The following is a 23,327-nucleotide window of genomic DNA, read 5'->3' as shown; positions in this document are numbered from 1 at the left end:
CAATACGTCATGCAGATCATACAACACAAGGAAACAAATAATCTCCTGATGGTCTGGGGAAAGATGCATAGTCAATTGTGTCCAATATTGTGGTTTATTGCTAGCCAAAGGTGTAGAATCAATACCCTTTAAGGGAATAGAAACCTCCAGAGGCTCTAAATCAAACCCACAACGCTTGGCAAAGGACCAATCCATGAGACTCAGAGCGGCGCCAGAATCCACATAAGCATCCACAGTAACAGATGATAAAGTACAAATCAATGTCACGAACAAAAGAAATTTAGACTGCAAGGTACCCATAGAAAAAGATTTATCAACCTTTTTATCAACCTTCTTTATGCGTTTAGAGCATGCTGATATAACATGAGCTGGATCTCCACAATAGAAGCACAACCCATTTTTGCGCCTGTAATTCTGTCGTTCGCCTCTAGACAATACACTATCGCATTGCATATGCTCTGGTGCCTTTTCAGAGGTCACCGCCAAATGATGCACAGGTTTTTGCTCAGAAGATACCGCCATATGGTGCACAGGTTTTTGCTCAGAAGATACCGCCATATGGTGCACAGGTTTTTGCTCAGAAGATACCGCCATATGGTGCACAGATTTGCGCTCCCGTAAACGCCGATCAATCTGGATAGCCAATTTCATGGCATCATTCAGACCTGTAGGCACAGGGAACCCCACCATGACATCCTTCACGGCATCAGAGAGACCTTCTCTGAAATTAGCTGCTAGAGCGCACTCATTCCATTTAGTAAGCACCGACCATTTACGAAATTTTTGGCAGTATATCTCAGCTTCATCTTGCCCTTGGGAAAGAGCTATCAAGGCTTTCTCAGCCAAAATCTCTAAATTAGGCTCTTCATAAAGCAACCCCAAAGCCAGAAAAAACGCATCTACATTTAATAACGCAGGATCCCCTGGCGACAATGCAAATGCCCAACTTTGTGGGTCACCCCGCAATAGAGAAATAATAATTTTAACCTGTTGCGCAGGATCACCAGCAGAGTGAGATTTCAGAGACAAAAACAATTTACAATTCTCTCTGAAATTCAAAAAACGGGATCTGTCTCCGGTAAAAAATTCAGGCATAGGGATCTTAGGTTCAGACATTGGAGCACGTATAACAAAATCTTGTAAGTTCTGAACCTTTGTAGCCAGGTTATTCAGACCTGCAACCAAACTCTGTGGATCCATGATTAAAACAGGTGTAACCAAAGCCATTCAGAGATTAAGAGGAGAGGAAAAAAAAAAAAAGGCTGAAGACTGCAGTTTAAGCAAGGAGTACAAATAAGCACTAAGGTGCACTTTCCAAACACAGAAGGAAAAAAAAAAACCTTTTAATATCCTTTCCTGCTTTAGTGCATAGTTTTAACACATGTGGGCCGGCCAAACTGTTATGATTTTCCCAATGGCAGGGAAATCAAAATAACAACGGACTAGCTCTCGGGTGATGGGAACTAAAGTGACCGTGACCTGAACCTGACACGACACTGGAAGTAGCCGGGGAGTGTTTCCTACGATGCCCTAGACACCACGCGCCAGCCGGAGATCTAACTACTCCTATCAGAGGAATATACAGGCCTGCCTTACCTCCAGAGATGAACCCCAAAAGGAGATAGCAGCCCCCCACAGATATTGACGGTGAGTCAAGAGGAAAAGACATACGTAGGATGAACAGCAGATTTAGCACAGTGAGGTCCGCTTACTAAATAGCAGAAGTACAGGAAAGAGTCACTTCACGGTCAACTTCAAAACACTACTCAAAAACACCATCCTGAAATTACTTTAAAACTCCAGTGACAACCCATGCCACTGGAGTGGCAATTTCAGTCCACGAGAGCTTCCAGCTACAGAGAGTCACATTGCAAATAGCTGGACAAAAATAGCATTAACTAGAAACAAAATTCAACTTAGCTGAACAGGATCTTGAGGCAGGAGAATGCAACAGAATGCTACTGATACATTGTTGGCCGGCATCGGACCAGCAGCCAAGCAGCCTTAAATAGGAAACTCCCCTAATGGGTGTCAACAGGTGATCAAGGATAGAAGAAGGCAAATAAGTGGCACTACCATAGAACACCACCGGGGGAGCCCACAAACAGAATTCACAACAGGGCGCACTCTGCACCCCAGAACTAACCAGCAAGCAAAAAATCACATAAAAGCATGATGGGCTGAACTCATAATATAATGAGAAACGTTTTCAAGGAAATAATGAGAAACTGAACAAGCAAACTTAGCTTCTCATAGCAGGAGACTGGTCACAAGGAATATTCAGGAGAGCACAGGATCAGGACTGAATACACCGACAGCAGGCGACAAGTAAAGGTCCAGGTGAGTTAAATAGGCCCAGCCTAGCAGGAGATGAAACAGCTGAGCCCAGCCAAGACCAGCCATATCGCTAAAGGCCACCAGAGGGAGCCCAAGACCAAACTCACACAGTACCATTCATGACCACAGGAGGGAGCCCGAGAACGGAATTCACAACAGACGTGTTTGTGCTGATAAAGGCAGAATGAGGAAGGTTTTTGCCAGTCAAGCTCTTCGGATTAAGAGAGCAGCTGTTAAAAAGCCATTACAAACCAGCAAACAGATATTTGAAGCTGCTGGTGCCTCTGGAGTCCCTCGAACTTCAAGGTGTAGGATCCTTCAAAGGCTTGCTGTGGTGCATAAACCTACTATTCGGCCACCCCTAAACAGTGTTCACAAGCAGAAACAGTTGCAGTGGGCCCAGACATACTGTACATGAAGACTAATTTTCCAACAGTCTTGTTTACTGATGAGTGTCGAGAAACTGTGGATGGTCCAGATGGATGGAGTAGTGGATGGCCACCATGTCCCAACAAGGCTGCGACGTCAGCAAGAAGTGGAGGAGTCATGTTTTGGGCCGGAATCATGGGGAAACAGCTGGTAGGGCCCTTTAAGGCTCCTAAAGGTGTGAAAATGACCTCTGCAAAGTACATAAAGTTTCTGACTGACAACTTTCTTCCATGGTATAAAAAGGAGAAACGTGCCTTCAGGAGCAAAATCTTCTTCATGCATGACAACGCACCATCTGATGCTGCAAAGAATACCTCTGAGTCATTGGCTGCTATGGGCATAAAAGGAGATAAACTCATGGTGTGGCCACCATCTTCCCCTGACCTCAACCCTATAGAGAACCTTTGGAGTATCATCAAGCAAAAGATCTATGAGGGTGGGAGGCAGTTCACACCAAAACAGCAGCTCTGGGAGGCAATTCTGACTTCACGCAAAGAAATACAAGCAGAAACTCTCCAAAAACTCACAAGTTCAATGGATGCAAGAATTGTGAAGGTGATATCAAAGAAGGATTCCTATGTTAACATGTAACTTGGCCTGTTAGGATGTTTTGGAGTTAAATAGCTTTTTTGTTCAGTGAATGTGACCTCCTAATGCCGCAAATTCCACAAATGAGCATTTTCAGTTCTTTGAAACATATCAAATGTTTAGAAATTATACTGTGCCTAATAATTTGGAACAGTGCATTTTGAGTTTTTATTCATTTTGGAGATTATACTGTTATCATTGGGAGGTTTCTCAATAAAATTCAATGTATATTCTAATGGGTGATGACTTTTATTAGACTGACTGTCATTTGCCCCAACCTTTCAGGAAAATCTGAGAAAAATGTAATTTGCATAATAATTTGGAACATAGTGTATATTGCTTGTTAATAATCATTTGGATATTACCTCCTTGCTATCACAGAGACCCACACTACATGTACCTATATATATAATTGTCTAAGATTCAGTTCCGTCTGTTTGTCTCTTCATCTGTTTGTCTGTCCCGGAAATGCTTATGCAGCATCAATAGTCAAAACATATAATGTTAAAAATAATAATTAAAAAAATCATTATATTCTCACCTTCCGACGTCCGCAGCAACCTTTCCCGCTCCTCGCGACACTCCGGTCCCAAGAATACATTGCGGCAATGACCCCAGGTGATGTAGCGGTCTCGCGAGACCGCTACATCATCACGGGTTATTGCCGCAAGGCATTACTGGGAACGGAGCGTCGCAAGGAGCATCGCTAAAGACCTGGGCTGGATCCGGGAGCTGCCAGAAGGTGAGTATATAACTATTTTTTATTTTAATTCTTTTTTTAACAGGGATATGGTGCCCACATTGCTATATACTACGTGGGCTGTGTTATATACTACGTGGGCTGTGTTATATACTGCGTGGGCTGTGCTATATACTACGTGGGCTGTGTTATATACTGCGTGGGCTGTGTTATATACTGCGTGGGCTGTGCTATATACTGCGCGGGCTGTGCTATGTACTACGTGGCTGTGCTATATACTACGTGGCTGTGCAATATACTACGTGGCTGTGCTATATACTACGTGGCTGTGTTATATACTACGTAGCTGTGCAATATACTTCATGGCTGTGCTATATACTACGTGGCTGTGCTACATACTACGTGGGCTCTGAGACTCTTTGGCCCGGGGTCGTCAAAAACCTGGAGCTGGCCCTGGCTTTACTGATTGGTTGCGCAAAGATCTCAAATTTGGACTCATCAGACCAAAGCACAGATTTACATTGGTCTAATGTCCACTCCTTGTGTTCTTTAGCCCAAACAAGTCTCGTCTGCTTGTTGCCTGTCCTTAGCAGTGGTTTCCTAGCAGCTATTTTACCATGAAGGCCTGTTTCACAAAGTCTCCTTTTAAGAGTTGTTGTAGAGATGTGTCTGCTGCTAGAACTCTGTGTGGCATTGACCTGGTCTCTAATCTGAGCTGCTGTTAACCTGCGATTTCTGAGGCTGGTGACTCGGATAAACATATCCTCAGAAGCAGAGGTGACTCTTGGTCTTCCTTTCCTGGGGCGGTCCTCATGTGAGCCAGTTTCTTTGTAGCGCTTGATGGTTTTTGCAACTGCACTTGGGGACACTTTCAAAGTTTTCCCAATTTTTCGGACTGACTGACCTTCATTTCTTAAAGTAATGATGGCCACTCGTTTTTCTTTACTTAGCTTTTTGCTTGCCATAATAGAAATTCTAACAGTCTATTCAGTAGGACTATCAGCTGTGTATCCACCAGACTTCTGCTCAACACAACTGATGGTCCCAACCCCATTTATAAGGCTAGAAATACCACTTATCAAACCTGACAGGGCACACCTGTGAAGTGAAAACCATTCCCGGTGACTACCTCTTGAAGCTCATCAAGAGAATGCCAAGAGTGTGCAAAGCAGTCATCAAAGCAAAATGTTGCTACTTTGAAGAACCTAGAATATAAGACATAATTTCAGTTGTTTCACACTTTTTTGTTAAGTATATAAGTCCACATGTGTTAATTCATAGTTTTCATGCCTTCAGTGTGAATTTACAATTTTCATAGTCATGAAAATACAGAAAAATCTTTAAATGAGAAGGTGTGTCCAAACTTTTGGTCTGTACTGTATATAATTGTCTAAGGGTCTGTTTCTCTGTAACCAAAATCCCGCGTCGCTGATTGGTCGCGCCCGGCCGGCCTCGACCAATCAGCGTTCATAAATAAACTACATACTGTACTAGAATGAGAATAACATGGAGGACAGTCTGTGAGGGAGAGAATAACATGGAAGACAGTCTGTGAGGGAGAGAATAACATGGAGGGCAGTCTCTGAGGGAGAGAATAACATGGAGGACAGTGTGTGAGGGAGAGAATAACATGGAGGACAGTCTGTGAGGGAGAGAATAACATGGAGGACAGTGTGTAAGAGAGAGAATAAAAATTTTCCCCATTTTTAAGTTTCTCATATGGTTAAATAAATGTTGTCTTTGAAAACTATAAGTAATCCTGTAGAAAACAAGCTGTCATACAGCGATAGATGACTAATAAAGTTTTGACTCTTAAAATAAAGACAGGAGAAAAACAATGGCAGTGTGTCCAATGGATTAAAACATAATATATATATAAAGCACCAATGTTTATATGAATACTAGATGGTGGCCCAATTCTAACACATCGGGTATCTATGTATATAATTGTCTAAGGTCCACTTCCGTCTGTTTGTCTGTCACCCAGCCGGCCGCGACCAATCAGTGACAGGCACAGTCCGGCCGCAAATTGGCCCCTTCCTACTCCCCTCCAGTCAGTGCCCCCTCCATACTTCCCTCCAGTCAGCTCCCACATAGCGTTTTAGCAGTCCGTTACATGGACTGCATTACACTGCAGCATAACGTGGTGTAACGCAGTCCGTTAACGCTGCCATTAACCCCGTAAGTGTGACCAACATTTTACTATTGATGCTGCCTATGCAGCATCAATAGTAAAAACATATAATGTTAACAATAATAGTAAAAAAAATCATTATATTCTCACCTTCTGGCGTCCGCGGCAGCCTTTCCCGCTCCTCGCGACGCTCCGGTCCCAAGAATGCTTGCGGCAATGACCCCAGATGACGTAGCGGTCTCACGATACCACTACATCATCACGGGTTATTGCTGCAAGGCATTACTGGGAATGGAGAGTCGCGAGGAGCATCGCTAAAGGCCTGGGCTGGATCCGGGGGCAGCCGGAAGGTGAGTATATAACTATTTTTTATTTTAATTCTTTTTTTAACAGGGATATGGTGCCCACATTGCTATATACTATGTGGGCTGTGTTATATACTACGTGGGCTGTGTTATATACTGCGTGGGCCGTGCTATATACTACGTGGGCTGTGTTATATACTGCTTGGGCTGTGTTATATACTGCATTGGCTGAGTTATATACTACGTCGCTGTGCTATATACTACATGGGCTGTGCTATATACTACATGGCTGTGCAATATACTACGTGGCTGTGCTATATACTACGTGGCTTTGTTATATACTACGTGGGCTGTGTTATATACTGCGTGGGCTGTGCTATATACTATGTGGGCTGTGCTATATACTATGTGGGCTGTGTTATATACTGTGTGGGCTGTGCAATATACTATGTGGCTGTGCTATATACTACGTGTGCCCACATTGCTATATACTATGTGGGCTGTGTTATATACTGCGTGGGCCATGCTATATACTATGTGGGCTGTGTTATATACTACGTGGGCTGTGTTATATACTGCTTGGGCTGTGTTATATACTGCATTGGCTGTGTTATATACTACGTTGCTGTGCTATATACTACGTGGCTGTGCTATATACTACGTGGCTGTGCTATATACTACGTGGGCTGTGTTATATGCTACATGGGCTCTGAGACTCTTTTGCCCGGGGCCCTGAAAAACCTGGAGCTGGCCCTGGCTTCACTGATTGGCACAGGATTTGAACCACGCTTTGCTGATTGTCGTGCCCGGCTGGCCGCTACCAATCAGCAACAGGTGCAGTCAGGCTGCAAATTGGCCCGGGATTTGAACCACACTTCGCTGATCGGGCGCGACCAATCAGTGATATTGGTGCAGAATTTAAACACCGCTTCACTGATAATGTATATATTTTACCCCGAAAATCCTGTGTATTCATTGCATTATTCTTAAATCTTCATAAATAAACTACATACATATTCTAGAATACCCGATGCGTTAGAGTCGGGCCACCATCTAGTGATTAATAATAATCATCAGACACATTGCCGGTAATAAAAGTGCATAGTGCAATTTAATAATAAAGATCTGTCTGCCTATAAATAACAGAGAAAAGGTAGTGCTAACCGGAGTTCGTGCTGCACGTGCTGGCACCATCATCCAACACTCCAACGCATTCACTCCCTGACGAAGCAACGTGTGAAACGTGCACCATCTGACCTCCTGACAGGAAACTGTCTCTGTCGCTTCACTTTACCCTTCCCACTCCAGGCTAGTTCCAACTATTAACCCTAACCATTCATCCCTAATAACTCCTTGCTGCTGGCAAGAACACAACCTAATAACATACATTATTAAGGATGTCACACATCACATTATAGCATATTAATACACACATCTTCAAGGGGGAACGTGGGCAAAACTTCCACCTTTTCATATATATCCACACTCGTTACGTACATACAGAATATGCACATTCACTAACATACAGGCATGTGCACGTTTACTACAAACACTCCCATTGCATATTGGCATATGTGCACACTGCACATTTAATGGTAAAGTGTGACATACCAGTATGTGATGTGTTTGGGTTCCTGGACCAAAAAACAGCATCATCCCAAGACATAACATTATTGTTCATTTATTTTGTGTTTGGACGTGTCTTATAATACTTAAATTCAGCTATGGCTCACATTTACAGTGAAGCCTGTAAGAAGAACTGTGTCTGCACACAAGCTATTACTGCCTAACCTTCCCTACTTCCCTACTTGTGGGGTGGTAGAATCTTATGCAATTGTCTGACCTCAGTGGCAGCAGCAACAAAACAAACAAAAAAACAAACATTCCTTTTAGTGCTGCCCCCTAAATTCTTCTGCCCTAGGCACCTGCCTTCAAGTGTCTAGTGGGAAAAACAGCCCAGGGTAAGGTACAAGAGACAAGTAAACTTCTTATTTTAATCTAAAAATGATCATGGTGTTTTTCAATGTGTTTCTAAGACCTGAATGTTCCCATTTAATCCCCTCTTGTCACAATTCAACCATTTATTAAAGTAATATTTTAAGGTGATGTAAACCATTAAGGATTGTACATATTCCAATATTTGACAGCAATATCCAATGACAATTTATCACTTAGCAGTTGGACATAGTTTCCAATGTAAGAATTTCTTGGTGTGCTCAAATACAAGACAGAGGAATACAGATGTAACTAATGAAAAGCAATAAGGGCAGACATGTTAGACTGGACCTGTTCACATGTCCATTTGTATTTCCATTTTCTGGAATAGAGTGTTCAATTACAGGACCAATTCTTTTTAACATTTTTTTTCTTTCTAAAATATGTTTGATTTGCATCCGTTATCTCTATATGATGTTTTTTATTTTACCTGAAACTTTTAATGTGACTGTGGTGGCATCATACAGTGTGGGAGACCCTCATAAAGTGAGAGGGAGGCTATTATACATTTTAGGGGCTACTGTGGGGGCCCTCAAAGTGTGAAGAAGAAAAATAAATACAATCAGTTGTCCTAGGTATTTATAAAATATTTAAATATTTTATTGAAAGACTAATAGTTGGGGGCTTGTACATACACGTGAAGAAAAGCATGGACATTTCATAGTAACATATGCATACTTGTACAAAAGTGCAAACTTGTGCAAAATATTTTCTTGTAGAGAGTAACATGCATCATCTATACACAGAGGTACTGGAGTGGCACAGTGGCACTCCACCTACTTGCCTACAGATTCCAGATGTTGCAACATCAGGTATCCGCAGGCAAGCAGGTGAAGTGCCGGAAACCGCAGGCAGGCGGAGGACATCATGAAACTGCAGGCAGTCAGAGTGCACAGTGGCACTTGAGGCAAGTAGCAGATACCACTCTGGAGTAATGGGAAAGTCAACAACCAAGGAACCTGCACAGATGTAAGGAGGTGGACACACTGGCCACATTCCCCCTTTCAGAATACGTGCACTGCATAATTAGAACTGTAATATGCATTAATAGTGTTATTATTGTGCTCTGCTCGACAATAAGGAGAGAAAGAGTTAATAATTGGGACTAGCCCAGAGTGGGAGTGGCTAAGGCAAAGGGACAAAGTCTGTTTACTGTCGGAACGTCAGATAGAGCCCAGTGTGCGTCTCAAGCAGAACTAAGATGTGGACAGTAAGTAGTACCACATGACATGGGTGTCCTGAAGTGATGGGATGCAAGACTTTAGTGTGAATCGGAGAAAAGAAAAAAGGAAAACCAACTGGAGGACAGAGTGATCAATCAGAGATGGGTCCTGGGAGAGGACACCTAGCAGTACAGCGCCAAGTTTTTAACTCAGAGAGGAAACGGTCCAAGACAGGAAAAATAAAGTGAGATGAAGAGAGTACCCTGGGCAGCAATTCAAAGGCTTCAGTCACAGAGAAGCTAAGTTCCGGACATATTGGCAACCTAGTTCCCTTGAGGGGAAAGCAGATGTGGAACCTTGGGTTGAGAATAGGACTCTCGCTAACTGGACTGTAGTACTGAGCTGGGTTGTGGTGACTGTGGGGATGTAATAAACTTAATGGATCTATACGTCAGCACTCGGGCCCTGAGTACTTGCAATACTTACCTCTCCCCATTCCTCCACTACGGCGTCTTCCGCATCTTGTGACTCTGTGACATTTCAGGTCAGAGGACACGATGTTAATACAGCACGCGCGCTGCTCTGAACACTAACAGTGTAGAGAGCCGAAGACGGAGACGTTGAGGAGTCCGGACCTGTAGCCAGCGAGGAGGGGTGAGTATTTCATTTTTTTAATGTTTGGAGATATATATAGGGCCCATTTTGCATGGAACATTATATGGGGCCCATTATGTATGGAGAATTATATGGGGCACATCATATACTGGAACATTATATGGGGTCCATTATACAGTATATGAAGCAATATATGGGGCCCATCATATACCATAACATTATATGGGGCCCATCATATAGTGGAGATCATATGGAGTCCATCATATACTGGAGCAATATATGGGGCCCATTACAAATGGAGCATTATATGGGGTCTTTCATATACTGGAGCATTATATGGGGCCCATGATATACTGGAGCATCATATGGGGTCCATCATGTATGGAGCAATATACGGGGCCTATAATATACTGGAGCTTTATATGGGGCTCATCATATACTGGAGCATTATATAGGGCCCATCATATACTGGAGCAATATATGGGGCCCATCATATACTGGAGCATCATATGGGACCCATCATAAACTGGAGCATTATATGTTGCCCATTATAAATTGAGCATTATATGGGGCCCATCATATACTGGAGCATCATATGGGACCCAACATACACTGGAGCATCATATGGAGCCCATCATATACTGGAGCATCATATAAGGGCCCATTCTATATAGAGCAATATACGGGACCCATCATATACTGAAACATCATATGGGGCCCATCATATACCGGAGCATCATATGGGGCCCATTACATATGGAGCAATATATGGGATGTATCATATAGAGTAGCATTATATGGGGCCCATTATGTTTGGAGCATTATATAGGGCCCAATATATACGGAGCAATACATGGGGCCCATCATATACTGGAGCATCATATGATGCCCATCCTATACTGGAGCATCATATGGGGCCCATTATATATGGAGCAATATACGGTGCCCATTATATACTGGAGCAACATATGGGGCCCATCATATACTGGAACATCATATGGGGCCCATTTAATATGGAGAAATATACTGTATGTCATATAGTGGAGCATTATATGGGGCCCATTCTGTATGCACATTATATGGGGCCCATTATGTACGGAGCATTACATGGGGCCCTGTTGTGAATTCTGTTCTCGCGCTCCCTCCTGTGGTTATGAATGGTACTTCGGCAAGTTCTGTTCATGGACTCCCTCTGGTGGCTGTGAGTGGAGCTGCTGGTTCTGAGATTCCTTCTCCAGCTGATCTCGTTCAGGTCTTGGCTGGCTGCTCTATTTAACTCCACTCAGATCGTTACTTGATGCCAGCTGTCAATGTCCTAGTACTGGTTCAGTTCTCTTGGATCTTTCAGATGACCTGTCTATTTCAGCAAAAGCTAAGTCCCTGCTAGCTATTTTGTTACCACTGTGTTTTTGTCCAGCTTGCTATTATGATTTAATCTTGTTAGCTGGAAGCTCTGGGATGCAGAGTGGCACCACCGCGCCGTGAGTCGGTGCGGTGGTTTCTTTTGCACACTCTGCGTGGTTTTTTGTTAGTTTTTTATGCTGACCGCAAAGATACCTTTTCTACCTCTGTCTGTTTAGTTAGTCTGGCCTCCTATGCTGAAATCTATTTCATTCCTGTGTTTGTGACTTCCATCTTAACTCACAGTTAATATATGTGGGGGCTGCCTATTTCTTTGGGGAATTTCTCTGAGGCAAGGTAGGCTGTATTTTCTATCTTTAGGGGTAGTCAGCTCTTAGGCTGTGAAGAGGCATCTAGGCAGAGTCAGGAACGCTCCACGGCTATTTCTAGTTGTTGTGATAGGATTAGGGGTTGCGGTCAGCAGAGCTCCCACTTCCCATAGCTCGTCCCGTATTGCTAGTTTGCTCATCTGGTCATTTCTAGTGCTCCTAACCACCAGCCAAACATAACAGTACAGCTGGCCTGCAAAGTGTTAATGCATCTCAATAGAGGGATAAGAGAAGTTCTGAGACCATTTTTTTTTCTCTGCAGTGTGTTTTGTATTTCTTTTCCCCTTAACCTCTGGGTGGTTCAGGACACAGGTGTAGATATGGACATTCAAGGTCTGTCCTCTTGTGTGGATCAACTCACTGCAAGGGTACAAAGCATTCAAGATTATGTAGTTCAGAACCCGATGTTAGAACCCAGAATTCCAATTCCTGATTTGTTTTCTGGGGATAGATCTAAGTTCCTGAATTTCAAAAATAATTGTAGACTGTTTTTTGCTTTGAAACCCCGCTCCTCTGGTGACCCTATTCAGCAAGTAAAAATCATTATTTCTTTGCTACGTGGCGACCCTCAAGACTGGGCATTTTCCCTTGCGCCAGGAGATCCTGCATTGCGTAATGTAGATGCGTTTTTTCTGGCGCTTGGATTGCTTTATGAGGAATCAGATTCAGTGGATCAGGCAGAGAAAATTTTGCTGGCTTTGTGTCAGGGTCAGGATGAAGCGGAGGTATATTGTCAGAAGTTCAGATAGTGGTCTGTGCTTACTCAGTGGAATGAGTGTGCCCTGGCTGAAATTTTCAGAAAGGGTCTTTCTGAAGCCCTTAAGGATGTTATGGTGGGATTCCCCACGCCTGCTGGTCTGAATGAGTCTATGTCCTTGGCCATTCAGATCGATCGACGCTTACGTGAGCGCAAAAATGTGCACCATTTGGCGGTGTTTCCTGAGCAGAAGCCTGAGCCTATGCAATGTGATAGGACCTTGACCAGAGCTGAACGGCAAGAATACAGACGTCAGAATGGGCTGTGTTTTTACTGTGGTGACTCCACGCATGCTATCTCTGATTGTCCTAAGCGCACTAAACGGTTCGCTAGGTCTGCCACCATTGGTACGGTACAGCCAAAATTTCTTTTATCCGTTACTCTGATTTGCTCTTTGTCGTCCTATTCTGTTATGGCATTTGTGGATTCAGGCGCTGCCCTGAATTTGATGGACTTGGAGTTTGCCAGGCGCTGTGGTTTTTTCTTGGAGCCCTTGCAGTATCCTATTCCATTGAGAGGAATTGATGCTACACCTTTGGCCAAGAATAAGCCTCAGTACTGGACTCAATTGACCATGTGCATGGCTCCTGCACATCAGGAAGATACTCGCTTTTTGGTGTTGCATAATCTGCATGATGTGGTCGTTTTGGGTTTGCCATGGCTACAGGTCCATAATCCTGTATTGGATTGGAAATCAATGTCTGTATCCAGTTGGGGTTGTCAAGGGGTAAATGGGGATGTCCCATTGTTGTCTATTTCGTCCTCCCATCCTTCTGAAGTCCCTGAGTTCTTGTCAGATTACCGGGATGTATTTCATGAGCCCAAATCCAGTGCCCTACCTCCTCATAGGGATTATGATTGTGCCATCAATTTGATTCCTGGTAGTAAGTTTCCGAAGGGCCGACAGTTCAATTTATCTGTGCCAGAACACGCTGCAATGCGGAGTTATATAAAGGAGTCCTTGGAGAAAGGGCATATTCGCCCGTCGTCGTCACCGTTGGGAGCAGGGTTCTTTTTTGTGGCCAAGAAGGATGGTTCTCTGAGACCTTGTATAGATTACCGCCTTCTTAATAAAATCACCGTCAAATTTCAGTACCCTTTGCCGCTACTGTCTGATTTGTTTGCTCGGATTAAGAGAGCTAGCTGGTTCACCAAGATAGATCTTCGAGGGGCGTATAATCTTGTGCGTATTAAACGGGGCGACGAATGGAAAACAGCATTTAATACGCCCGAGGGCCATTTTGAGTACTTGGTGATGCCATTCGGGCTTTCTATTGCTCCATCTGTGTTTCAGTCCTTTATGCATGACATCTTCCGAAAGTACCTGGATAGATTTATGATTGTATATTTGGATGATATTTTGGTCTTTTCGGACGATTGGGAGTCTCATGTGAAGCAGGTCAGAATGGTGTTCCAGGTCCTTCGTGCTTATTCCTTGTTTGTGAAGGGGTCTAAATGTCTCTTTGGAGTGCAGAAGGTTTCATTTTTGGGCTTCATTTTTTCTCCTTCTACTATCGAGATGGACCCTGTTAAAGTTCAGGCCATTTATGATTGGACTCAGCCTACTTCTGTGAAGAGCCTTCAGAAATTTCTGGGCTTTGCTAATTTTTACCGCCGCTTCATCGCTAATTTTTCTAGTGTTGTTAAACCATTGACTGATTTAACCAAGAAAGGTGCTGATGTGGTCAATTGGTCCTCTGCGGCCGTTGAGGCTTTTCAGGAGCTGAAGCGTCGTTTTTCTTCTGCCCCTGTGTTGTGTCAGCCAGATGTTTCGCTCCCGTTTCAGGTCGAGGTGGATGCTTCTGAGATTGGAGCAGGGGTGTCATGGTTCCCAATGGCAAGGAAACGTCAGAGAACTTAAACTACAGACTAGCTCCTGGGAGATGGAATCTCGAGCTGACCGTGAGCTAAACCTACCACACAACTAACAGTGGCCGGGTGGCGTACCTACGTTTTATCCCTAGACGCCTAGCGCCAGCCGGAGGACTAACTAACCCTAATAGAGGAAAAGACAGACCTGGCTTACCTCTAGGGAAATTCCCCCAAAAAGGAGACAGAAGCCCCCCACATATATTGGCGGTGAGTTCAGAGGAAAAGACATACGTAGTATGAAGGTAGGTTCAGCAAAGCGAGGTCCGCTTACTAGATAGCAAGAAGATACAATAGGGAACTTCACGGTCAGCTGAAAACCCTATTAAAATACCATCCCGAAATTACTTTAAGACTCATGTGTCAACTCATGACACCGGAGTGGCAATTTCGGCCCACAAGAGCTTCCAGCTACAGAAAAATAACATAACTGTGAACTGGAACAAAAATGCAAAACAAACTTAGGACTAAGAGTCCAACTTAGCTGATAGTAGTCTAGAAGCAGGAACATGCAACAGAAAGGCTCTGGTTACATTGATGGCCGGCACTAGAATAACTGAGCAGCAAGGCTAAATAGGATACACCCATATCCTGATGGAAACAGGTGAACAGAGAAAGTGAAGCACACAAGTCCAGTACCACCAGTGACCACCGGGGGAGCCCAAAAACCAAATTCACAACACAGGGGCTGTTTTGTCTCAAAGAGGTTCTGATGGCTCTGTGATGAAACCATGTGCTTTCTTTTCTAGAAAGTTTTCGCCTGCTGAGCGCAATTATGATGTGGGTAATCGAGAGTTGTTGGCTATGAAGTGGGCGTTTGAGGAGTGGTGACATTGGCTTGAAGGAGCCAAACATCGCGTGGTGGTCTTGACGGATCACAAGAATCTGACTTATCTCGAGTCTGCCAAGAGGTTGAATCCTAGACAGGCTCGATGGTTGCTGTTTTTCTCCCGCTTCAATTTTGTGGTTTCGTACCTTCCGGGTTCCAAGAATGTGAAGGCTGATGCCCTTTCAAGGAGTTTTGTGCCTGATTCTCCGGGAGTTCCTGAGCCGGCTGGTATTCTCAAAGAGGGGGTAATTTTGTCTGCCATCTCCTCTGATTTGCGGCGGGTGCTGCAGGAGTTTCAGGCTGATAGACCCGACCGTTGCCCAGCGGAGAAGCTGTTTGTCCCTGATAGATGGACTAGTAGAGTTATCTCTGAGGTTCATTGTTCGGTGTTGGCTGGTCATCCTGGAATCTTTGGTACCAGAGATTTGGTGGCTAGATCCTTTTGGTGGCCTTCCTTGTCACGAGATGTGCGTTCTTTTGTGCAGTCCTGTGGGACTTGTGCTCGGGCTAAACCCTGCTGTTCTCGTGCCAGTGGGTTGCTTTTGCCCTTGCCGGTCCCGAAAAGGACCTGGACGCATATTTCCATGGATTTTATTTCAGATCTCCCTGTCTCTCAGAGGATGTCAGTTATCTGGGTGGTTTGTGATCGCTTCTCTAAGATGGTCCATTTGGTACCTTTGCCTAAATTGCCTTCCTCCTCTGATTTGGTTCCATTGTTTTTCCAGCATGTGGTTCGCTTACATGGCATTCCGGAGAACATCGTGTCGGACAGAGGTTCCCAGTTTGTTTCAAGATTTTGGCGGTCCTTTTGTGCTAAGATGGGCATTGATTTGTCTTTTTCTTCAGCTTTCCATCCTCAGACAAATGGCCAAACCGAACGAACCAATCAGACTTTGGAAACATATCTGAGATGCTTTGTTTCTGCTGATCAGGATGATTGGGTGTCCTTCTTGCCTTTGGCTGAGTTCGCCCCTAATAATCGGGCCAGTTCGGCCACTTTGGTTTCGCCTTTTTTCTGTAATTCTGGTTTCCACCCTCGTTTTTCTTCAGGGCAGGTTGAGCCTTCGGACTGTCCTGGTGTGGATTCTGTGGTTGACAGGTTGCAGCAAATTTGGACTCATGTAGTGGACAATTTGACATTGTCCCAGGAGAAGGCTCAACGTTTCGCTAACCGCCGTCGCTGTGTTGGTCCCCGACTTCGTGTTGGGGATTTGGTTTGGTTGTTGTCTCGTTTTGTTCCTATGAAGGTTTCGTCTCCTAAGTTTAAGCCTCGTTTCATTGGTCCTTATAAGATTTCTGAAATTATTAATCCTCTGTCATTTCATTTGGACCTTCCAGCTTCTTTCGCCATCCATAATGTGTTCCATAGGTCGTTGTTGCGGAGATATGTGGCTCCTATGGTTCCCTCCGTTGATCCTCCTGCCCCGGTGTTGGTTGAGGGGGAGTTGGAGTATGTGGTGGAGAAGATTTTGGATTCTCGTATTTCGAGACGGAAACTTCAGTACCTAGTCAAGTGGAAAGGTTATGGTCAGGAGGATAATTCCTGGGTGGTTGCCTCTGATGTTCATGCGGCCGATCTTGTTCGTGCCTTCCATTTGGCTCGTCCGGAGCGGCCTGGAGGCTCTGGTGCGGCTTCGGTGACCCCTCCTCAAGGGGGGGTACTGTTGTGAATTCTGTTCTCAAGCTCCCTCCTGTGGTTATGAATGGTACTTCGGCAAGTTCTGTTCATGGACTCCCTCTGGTGGCTGTGAGTGGAGCTGCTGGTTCTGAGATTCCTTCTCCAGCTGATCTCGTTCAGGTCTTGTGTTGTGAATTTACCTTTTTGGCTCCCTCTAGTGGTTACTAGTGATTTGACTCTGGGAATGTCTGCCATCCCTTGTATGCTCACCTGGGTCGTTAGGTCAGGGGTGTTGCTATATAAGCTCCCTGGACCTTCAGTTCAATGCCTGGCAACGTTGTAATCAGAGCTAATCTGTTGTGCTCTTGTCTACTGATCCTGGTTCCTGCTAGATTAAGCTAAGTCTGCATTCTTGCTTTTTGCTATTTGTTTTTGTTTGCATTTTTGTCCAGCTTGTACATAATCTGTATCCTTACCTTGCTGGAAGCTCTAGGGAGGCTGGAGTTCTCCTCCCGGGCCGTTAGACGGTTCGGGGGTTCTTGAATTTCCAGTGTGGATTTTTGATAGGGTTTTTGTTGACCATATAAGTTATCTTACTACATTCTGCTATTAGTAAGTGGGCCTCTCTTTGCTAAACCTAGTTCATCTCTGTGTTTGTCATTTCCTCTTACCTCACCGTTATTATTTGTGGGGGGCTTGTATCCAACTTTTGGGGTCTATTCTCTGGAGGCAAGAGAGGTCTTTGTTTTCCTCTTCTAGGGGTAGTTAGTCCTCCGGCTGGCGCGAGACATCTAGCGACCAACGTAGGCATGTTCCCCGGCTACTTCTAGTGTTGGCGTTAGGAGTAGATATATGGTCAACCCAGTTACCACTGCCCTATGAGCTGGATTTTTGTACTTCGCAGACTTACTTGTTCCTCTGAGACCCTCGCCATTGGGGTCATAACAGTTTGCCAGGCCAGTATTAAATGTTAAATGCATTGCAGAAGCGGGATTATAAGAAAGAAAATTCTGAGTTTTTTTTCTCTTTCTCATTTTTTTTTTTTCTTTTCCCCTTTACCTCTGAGTGGCTTGTGTTTGCTGCAGACATGAATGTCCAGACCTTGATTACAGGTGTGGACCAGCTTACTGCTCGTGTGCAGGGCATACAAGATTATGTTATCAGAAATCCTATGTCAGAACCTAAGATACCGATTCCTGAACTGTTTTCCGGAGACCGATTTAAATTTAGAAATTTCAGGAATAATTGTAAATTGTTTTTGTCCCTGAGACCCTGTTCATCTGGAGACTCCGCTCAGCAAGTGAAAATTGTTATTTCTTTTTTACGGGGCGACCCTCAGGATTGGGCCTTCTCGCTGGCGCCAGGAGATCCGGCATTGGCTGATATTGATGCGTTTTTTCTGGCGCTCGGTTTGCTTTATGAGGAACCCAACCTTGAGATTCAGGCAGAAAAAGCCTTGCTGGCTATGTCTCAGGGCCAGGACGAGGCTGAAGTGTATTGCCAAAAATTTCGGAAATGGTCCGTGCTGACCCAGTGGAACGAGTGTGCATTGGCTGCGAATTTCAGAAATGGCCTTTCTGAAGCCATTAAGAATGTGATGGTGGGTTTTCCCATTCCCACAGGTCTGAATGATTCCATGGCCCTGGCAATTCAAATCGACCGGCGGTTGCGGGAGCGCAAAACCGCAAATTCCCTCATGGTGTTGTCTGAACAGGCACCTGATTTAATGCAATGTGATAGAATCCTGACTAGAAATGAGCGGAAAATTCATAGACGCCAGAATGGCTTGTGTTACTACTGTGGTGATTCTACACATGTTATCTCAGCATGCTCTAAACGTCTTACTAGGGTTGTTAGTCCTGTCGCCATTGGTAATTTGCAACCTAAATTTATTCTATCTGTAACTTTGATTTGCTCACTGTCATCGTATCCTGTCATGGCGTTTGTAGACTCAGGTGCTGCCCTGAGTCTGATGGATCTGTCATTTGCCAAGCGCTGCGGTTTTGTTCTGGAGCCATTAGAAAATCCTATCCCTCTTAGGGGTATTGATGCTACGCCTTTGGCAAAAAATAAACCGCAGTTTTGGACACAGGTTACTATGTGCATGACTCCCGAACATCGGGAGGTGATACGTTTTCTTGTTCTGCATAAGATGCATGATTTGGTTGTTTTGGGTTTGCCATGGTTACAGACCCATAATCCAGTCTTGGACTGGAAGGCAATGTCGGTGTCAAGTTGGGGCTGCCATGGAATTCATGGAGATTCCCTGCCCCTGTCTATTGCTTCTTCTACGCCCTCGGAAGTTCCGGCGTATTTGTCTGATTATCAGGATGTCTTCAGCGAGTCTAAGTCCAGTGCATTGCCTCCTCATAGGGAATGTGACTGTGCAATAGATTTGATTCCTGGCAGTAAGTTTCCTAAGGGGAGACTGTTTAATTTGTCGGTACCTGAACATACCGCGATGCGTTCATATATCAAGGAGTCTCTTGAGAAGGGGCATATCCGTCCTTCTTCTTCCCCTCTTGGTGCGGGATTCTTTTTTGTGGCCAAAAAGGACGGATCTTTGAGGCCTTGTATTGACTATCGGCTTTTAAACAAGATCACTGTCAAATTTCAGTATCCTTTGCCGCTGTTGTCAGACTTGTTTGCCCGGATTAAAAGTGCCAAGTGGTTCACCAAGATAGACCTTCGTGGTGCGTACAACCTTGTGCGCATTAAGCAAGGCGATGAATGGAAAACCGCATTCAATACGCCCGAAGGTCATTTTGAGTACTTGGTGATGCCATTTGGGCTCTCTAATGCACCTTCAGTTTTTCAGTCCTTCATGCATGACATTTTCCGGAAGTATCTGGATAAATTTTTGATTGTTTATCTGGATGATATTCTGTTTTTTTCTGATGATTGGGACTCGCATGTGGAGCAGGTCAGGATGGTTTTTAAGATTTTGCGTGAAAATTCTTTGTTTGTTAAAGGCTCAAAGTGTCTCTTTGGTGTACAGAGGGTTCCCTTTTTGGGGTTCATTTTTTCCCCTTCTGCTGTGGAGATGGACCCAGTCAAGGTCCGAGCTATTCATGATTGGACTCAACCCTCGTCAGTTAAGAGTCTTCAGAAGTTCTTGGGTTTTGCTAACTTCTACCGTCGTTTTATCGCAAATTTTTCTAGCGTTGTTAAACCATTGACGGATATGACCAAGAAAGGCTCTGATGTAGCTAACTGGGCTCCTGCTGCCGTGGAGGCTTTCCAGGAGTTGAAACGCCGGTTTACTTCGGCGCCTGTTTTGTGCCAACCTGACACCTCACTTCCCTTTCAGGTGGAGGTGGATGCTTCGTAGATTGGGGCAGGGGCCGTTTTGTCGCAGAGAGGCCCTGGTTGCTCTACTATGAGACCTTGTGCCTTTTTCTCCAGGAAGTTTTCGCCGGCAGAGCGAAATTATGATGTGGGCAATCGGGAGTTGTTGGCCATGAAGTGGGCATTTGAGGAGTGGCGTCATTGGCTCGAGGGTGCTAAGCATCGTGTGGTGGTCTTGACTGATCACAAAAATCTGATGTATCTCGAGTCTGCTAAACGCCTGAATCCTAGACAGGCCCGCTGGTCATTGTTTTTCTCCCGTTTTGACTTTGTGGTCTCGTATTTACCAGGTTCTAAGAATGTGAAGGCCGATGCTCTGTCTAGGAGCTTTGTGCCTGATGCTCCTGGAGTCGCTGAACCTGTGGGTATTCTTAAGGAAGGAGTTATCTTGTCAGCTATTTCTCCTGATCTGCGGCGTGTGTTGCAGAGATTTCAGGCTGGTAGGCCTGACTCTTGTCCATCTGACAGATTGTTTGTGCCTGCTAAATGGACCAGCAGAGTCATTTCCGAGGTTCATTCCTCAGTGTTGGCAGGGCACCCGGGAATTTTTGGCACCAGAGATCTGGTGGCCAGGTCCTTTTGGTGGCCTTCCTTGTCACGGGATGTGCGGTCATTTGTGCAGTCCTGTGGAACTTGTGCTCGAGCTAAGCCTTGCTGTTCTCGTGCCAGCGGGTTGCTCTTGCCCTTGCCTGTCCCGAAGAGACCTTGGACACACATCTCTATGGATTTCATTTCTGATCTTCCGGTGTCTCAGGGCATGTCTGTCATCTGGGTGATATGTGATCGTTTCTCCAAGATGGTCCATTTGGTTCCTTTGCCTAAGCTGCCCTCCTCTTCTGATCTGGTTCCTGTGTTCTTCCAGAACGTGGTTCGTTTGCACGGCATTCCTGAGAATATTGTGTCGGACAGAGGATCCCAGTTTGTTTCCAGGTTCTGGCGATCCTTTTGTGGTAGGATGGGCATTGATTTGTCGTTTTCGTCCGCTTTTCATCCCCAGACTAACGGACAAACGGAGCGAACTAATCAGACTCTGGAGGCTTATTTGAGGTGTTTTGTCTCTTCTAATCAGGATGATTGGGTGACCTTCTTGCCGTTGGCTGAATTTGCCCTTAATAATCGGGCTAGTTCCGCCACCTTGGTTTCGCCATTTTTCTGCAACTCTGGTTTCCATCCTCGTTTTTCCTCGGGACATGTGGAGCCTTCTGACTGTCCTGGGGTGGATTCTGTGGTGGATAGGTTGCAGCGGATCTGGAGTCATGTGGTGGACAACTTGAAGTTGTCACAGGAGAAGGCTCAGCGTTTTGCCAACCGTCGCCGCGGTGTGGGTCCCCGACTTCGCGTTGGGGATTTGGTATGGCTGTCTTCTCGATTTGTTCCTATGAAGGTCTCCTCTCCCAAATTTAAGCCTCGCTTCATTGGTCCTTACAAGATATTGGAAATCCTTAATCCTGTATCCTTTCGCCTGGATCTTCCGGTGTCGTTTGCCATTCACAACGTATTTCATAGGTCCTTGTTGCGGCGGTACGTTGTGCCTGTGGTCCCTTCTGCTGAGCCTCCTGCTCCGGTGTTGGTTGAGGGCGAGTTGGAGTACGTGGTGGAGAAGATCTTAGATTCTCGTCTCTCCAGGCGGAGGCTTCAGTACCTGGTCAAGTGGAAGGGCTATGGTCAGGAGGATAATTCCTGGGTGGTCGCCTCTGATGTGCATGCGGCCGATTTGGTTCGTGCCTTTCACACCGCTCATCCTGATCGCCCTGGTGGTCTTGGTGAGGGTTCGGTGACCCCTCACTAAGGGGGGGGTACTGTTGTGAATTTACCTTTTTGGCTCCCTCTAGTGGTTACTAGTGATTTGACTCTGGGAATGTCTGCCATCCCTTGTATGCTCACCTGGGTCGTTAGGTCAGGGGTGTTGCTATATAAGCTCCCTGGACCTTCAGTTCAATGCCTGGCAACGTTGTAATCAGAGCTAATCTGTTGTGCTCTTGTCTACTGATCCTGGTTCCTGCTAGATTAAGCTAAGTCTGCATTCTTGCTTTTTGCTATTTGTTTTTGTTTGCATTTTTGTCCAGCTTGTACATAATCTGTATCCTTACCTTGCTGGAAGCTCTAGGGAGGCTGGAGTTCTCCCCCCGGGCCGTTAGACGGTTCGGGGGTTCTTGAATTTCCAGTGTGGATTTTTGATAGGGTTTTTGTTGACCATATGTTATCTTACTACATTCTGCTATTAGTAAGTGGGCCTCTCTTTGCTAAACCTAGTTCATCTCTGTGTTTGTCATTTCCTCTTACCTCACCGTTATTATTTGTGGGGGGCTTGTATCCAACTTTTGGGGTCTATTCTCTGGAGGCAAGAGAGGTCTTTGTTTTCCTCTTCTAGGGGTAGTTAGTCCTCCGGCTGGCGCGAGACATCTAGCGACCAACGTAGGCATGTTCCCCGGCTACTTCTAGTGTTGGCGTTAGGAGTAGATATATGGTCAACCCAGTTACCACTGCCCTATGAGCTGGATTTTTGTACTTCGCAGACTTACTTGTTCCTCTGAGACCCTCGCCATTGGGGTCATAACAGTCTTGGCTGGCTGCTCTATTTAACTCCACTTAGATCGTTACTTGATGCCAGCTGTCAATGTCCTAGTACTGGTTCAGTTCTCTTGGATTTTTCAGATGACCTGTCTATTTCAGCAAAAGCTAAGTCCCTGCTAGCTATTTTGTTACCACTGTGTTTTTTTCCAGCTTGCTATTATGATTTAATCTTGTTAGCTGGAAGCTCTGGGATGCAGAGTGGCACCACCGCGCCGTGAGTCGGTACGGTGGTTTCTTTTGCACACTCTGCGTGGTTTTTTGTTAGTTTTTTATGCTGACCGCAAAGATACCTTTTCTACCTCTGTCTGTTTAGTTAGTCTGGCCTCCTATGCTGAA

This window comes from Ranitomeya variabilis, chromosome 5, assembly GCF_051348905.1.
Source record: "Ranitomeya variabilis isolate aRanVar5 chromosome 5, aRanVar5.hap1, whole genome shotgun sequence".
Classification (NCBI taxonomy): Eukaryota; Metazoa; Chordata; class Amphibia; order Anura; family Dendrobatidae; genus Ranitomeya; species Ranitomeya variabilis.
This window is presented reverse-complemented; position numbering follows the sequence as displayed.